Source organism: Mandrillus leucophaeus, unplaced genomic scaffold (genome assembly GCF_000951045.1).
Source record: "Mandrillus leucophaeus isolate KB7577 unplaced genomic scaffold, Mleu.le_1.0 Scaffold247, whole genome shotgun sequence".
In the NCBI taxonomy this organism is placed as follows: Eukaryota; Metazoa; Chordata; class Mammalia; order Primates; family Cercopithecidae; genus Mandrillus; species Mandrillus leucophaeus.
Window position 1 is genome coordinate 2,952,477 of NW_012102554.1, and position 4,582 is coordinate 2,957,058.

At 43.0% G+C, this 4,582-nt stretch overlaps 1 protein-coding gene and 1 pseudogene across 2 annotated transcripts in view; both read left to right on the plus strand.

Annotated features, from left to right (window-relative positions):
- Positions 1 to 4,582, plus strand: part of FAM81A (family with sequence similarity 81, member A) — a 98,040-nt gene that overhangs the window by 51,577 nt on the left and 41,881 nt on the right. The gene's annotated exons all lie outside the window — the stretch shown is intronic.
- Positions 2,636 to 3,122, plus strand: LOC105541915 (annotated as a pseudogene). Its single transcript, XR_001006399.1, has one exon. The product of XR_001006399.1 is annotated as a mitochondrial import inner membrane translocase subunit TIM14 pseudogene (transcript).

Consider the following 4,582-nt stretch of genomic DNA (forward strand, 5'->3'; position numbering starts at 1 on the left):
ACGCAGAAGGCAAGAGAAGGTGGTGGTTTAGTGTGCCTGTCTCCATTCTGTTCCCAATCCAGGTGCCACCTTCCTGAACAGTTGGGATAGGCAGGCAGGAAGGCCTGGGGAGCCAGCAGGATCCCATGGTTAGGAGTCTCAGGAGGAGGGTCCCGGCTCACACCTGTGAGTGAGCCTGCCCCATGGAGAGGTGGAGGGGTTGTAGGGTGGGCTTGTTCCCCACTGCCTCTAGGCTGGGAGAGCTGAGGGAATAGGATGTAAAGAGGCATCCTCCTGGTACCTCACCTGGAGACAGGCCCTGTGCTTCCCACTGGCTGCACCACCAGCCCATAAGCCCCTTCCACTACTCTCAAGACTACCTACTTAAGGCACTCCAGTGACTAGAGAGAGGAAAGTCACATCACATCTAATGGGGCCCTGCAGCCACAAGGAGGAAGAATAAGCACTGCCCTTAACACAGGTGCAGATGAAATAGAAAACAGGTAGGCCTTGAATAAAAAAATAATTCCTACATTTAAGGAGATCCAAGTGTCACATAACATTTCTTCTTGAACTTAAATTTCTAAAAGTCAGTAGATGGACAGGAGGGCAGAGGAAGATGGCAGAATAGAAGCCTCCACCAATTGTCCTCCCCACATGAACACCAAATTTAACAACTATCTACAAAATAAAGCACCTTCCTAAGAACCAGAAAGCAGGTGAGCGATCACAATACCTGATTTTAACATCATGTCACAGAAAGAGGCACTGAAGAGGTAGGAAGGACAGTCTTGAATCACTGACACCACCCCTCCCCCATCCCCCGTCAGCAGACCACGTGGCTCAGAGAGAGTCTGTGGGCTTTGGGGAGGGAGAGTGCAGTGTTTATGGGACACTGTTTTGGAATGCAGGGCGGCCAACCAGCGGTGATAACCAAGTAGTGTGCCATGGGCCTTGGGCAAGAGTCTGAGACATTCTGGCTTTAGGGGTGCCTCCACACATTCACAGCTGTGGTGGCTGTCAGGAGAGACTCCTTCTGCTTGAGAAAAGCAGAGGGAAAAGTAAAGGGGACTTTGTCTTTGGCTTAGGTACCAGCTCGGCCACAGTGGAGAAGAGCACCAAGCAGGCTTTTGGGGTCCCTGACTCCACGCCTTGGCTCTTGGACTCTTGGATCTCTAGATGTACCCTGGGCTAAATGCGGGCCCCACTGCTCTGAAGGGTGAGTCCCAGGCCTGACAGGATTCACTACAAGCTGAATGAAGAGCCCTTGGGCCTTAAGTGAACAATGGCAGTAGCCTGACTTTATTCCCTGTGGGCATGTGATGGACACGGGGAGACTCCTCACCCTGGGGGAAGGGGAGGGAAGAGTGGGAAGGACTTTGGTGGTTTCAGCACTAGCTCAGCCGCAGTAGAATGGAGTACCAGGTAGATTTCTAAGGTTTCTGATTCTAGGCTGGGGCACCTGGACAGCGTCCCTGGACCTGCCTGGAGCCTGGGGGAACTCGTTGCCTTTAGGGGAAGGACAGAAGCCTGGCTGGCTTCACCACTTGCTGATTGTAGAGCCCTAGGGCCTTAAGTGAACATAGGGGTGGCCATGTAGTGATTATAGCAGGCCTTGAGCAAGATTCGGTGCTGTGCTGGCTTTAGGTCAGACCCATCACAGTCCCGGTGGTGGTGGCTACAGAGGTGCTTGTGTACCCCTTCCCAGCTCCAGGTAGCTCAGCACAAAGAAAGAAAGACTTTTCTTGTTTGGGAGAAAGTAAGGGAAGAGAATGAGAGTCTCTACCTGGTAATCCAGAGAAATCTTCTGGATCTTTTCCAAGACCGCAAAGGTAGTACTTCTACAAGTATGCAAGAACTACAGTGTTATTGTGCTTGGGGTACCCCCTAATGCAGATATGATTGTAGTGACCGAAAACTTAGATTACTTAACACCCAAGTCCCTTTGGATATCTGGAAAGCCTTCCCAAGAAGGATGGGTACAAACATTGACTAACATCCACAAGCATCAAGACCGTGTAGGAAAACATTACCTCACCAAATTAACTAAATAAGACACCAGAAGTCAATCCCAGAGAGACAAAGATATGTGACCTTTTAGATAGATAATTCAAAATAGCTGTTTTGAGGAAACTCAAAGAAATTCAAGATAACACAGAGAAGGAATTCAGAATCCTATCAGATAAATTTAACAAAGAAATTGAAATAATTGGCCAGGAGCAGTGGCTCACACCTGTAATCCCAGCACTTTGGGAGGCCAAGGCAGGTGGATCACCTGAGGTCAGAAGTTCGAGACCAGCCTGGCCAACATGGTGAAACCCCATCTCTACTAAAAATACAAAAATTAGCTGGGTGTGGTGGCGGGTGCCTGTAATCCCAGCTACTCAGGAGGCTGAGGCAGGAGAATCGCTTGAACCCAGGAGGCAGATGTTGCAGTAAACCAAGATTGTGCCACTGCACTCCATCCTTCTGGAAAGAAAGAAAGAGAAAGAGAGAGAGAGAAAGAAAGGAGGGAGGGAGGGAGGGAGGGAAGGAAGGAGAGAGAGAGAGGGAGAGAGAAAGGAAAAGAAAGAAATAGAAAAAAAGAAAAAGAAAGAAGGGAGGGAGGGAAGAAAGAAGGAAGGAAGGAAGGAAAGAGAGAGAGAAAGAGGAGCTGGGATGAGCTGTGCTCCTGGAGGAAGCAAGGGAGCCCAGCTGGAGCCATAGCCAGTACAGTGGTAGCAGTTGGACTGACCATTGCTGCTGCAGGATTTGCAGGCTGTTATGTTTTGCAAGCCATGAAGCATATGGAGCCTCAAGTAAAACAAGTTTTTCAAAGCCTACCAAAATCTGCCTTCAGTGGTGGCTATTATAGAGGTGGGTTTGAACCCAAAATGACAAAATGGGAAGTAGCATTAATACTAGGTGTAAGCCCTACTGCCAATAAGGGGAAAATAAGAGATGCTTATCAACGAATTATACTTTTAAATAATCCTGACAAAGGAGGATCTCCTTATATAGCAGCCAAAATCAGTGAAGCTAAAGATTTACTAGAAGATCAAGCTAAAAAATGAAGTAAATGTATGATGAATTTTAAGTTCATATTAGTTTATGTATATGAGTACTAAGTTTTTGTAATAAAATGCCTCAGAGCTACAATAGAAAGATGAAAGAAAGAAAGAAAGAGAAAGAAAAAGAAAGAAAGAAAGAAAGAGAAAGAAAGGAGGGAGGGAGGGAGGAAGGAAAGAAGGAAGGAAGGGAAGATAGAGGGAAAGACAGAAAGAAAGAGAAAATTAAAAAGAAGCAGAAATTCTGGAGCAGAAAAATGCTAGTGACATACTGAAGAATGCATCAGTCTGTTAGCAGAATTGATCAAACAGAAGAAAGAATTAGTGAGCTTGAAGCCAGGCTATTTGAAAATACACAGTCAGAGGAGACAAAAGAAAAAAAAGAATGAAAAAAGAATGATGCACAAGATCTACAAGATTTAGAAAGTAGCTTCAAAAGGATAAATCTAAAAGTTACTGGTTTTTAAGGGGAGGTAGAGCGAGAGATAGTGGTAGAAAGTTTATCGAAAGGGATAACAGAGAACTTCCCAAACAAGAGATATCAAAATTCAAGTACAAGAAATCAAAATTCAAGCACAAGAAGGTTATAGAACACCAAGTAGATTTAACTCAAAGAAGACTACCTCAAGGCATTTAATAACCAAACTCCCAAAGGTCAAGGATAAAGAAGGGATCCTAAAGGCAGCAAGACAAAAGAAACAACATACAATGGAGCTCCAATACGTTTGGCAGCAGACTTGTGGCATGACATATTTAAAATGCTAAAGGATAAAAACACTTAGCATAAAACCTACCATAGTGTATCTGGTGAAAATATCCTTCAAACATGAAGGAGAAATAAAGACTTTCCCAGACAAACAAAAGCTGAGGGATTTATCAACACCAGGCCTGTCCTACAAGAAATGCTAAAAGGAGTTCTTCAACATGCAAGAAAAGAATGTTAATGAGCAATAAGAAATCATCTGAAGGTACAAAACTCACTGGTAATAGTAAGTACACAGAAAAACCCAGAATATTATAATACTCCAATTGTGGTATGTAAACTATTCATTATCTTAAATAGCAAGATGAAAAGATGAACCAACCAAAAATAATAACAACTTTTCCAGACATAGACAGTACAATAAGATATGAATAGAAACAATGAAAAGTTAAAAAGTGTGGAGATGATGTTAAAGTATAGATTTAGCAGCACTTCTGAATATATATGTAATATATATATATGTGAAAATAAAGTATAGAGTTTTTACTACTTTTCTTTTTGCTTGTTTGTTAGTTTGTTTGTAAGTGCCTACATCAAAAAAGAAGAAAATCTTCAAATAAACAATCTAAGGATATGTCTTAAAGAATCAGAAAAGCAAGAGCAAACCAAACTCAGTGGAATAAAGGAAATAATGAAGATCACATCAGAAATAAGTGAAATGAGAACAATACAAAAAAATCAATGAAACAAAAAGTTGGGTTTTTGAAAAGATAAGCAAATTGACAAACTTTAGCTAGACTAAGAACAAAACGGAAAAGACCCAACTAAATAAAATCAGAGATGAAAAAGAAGA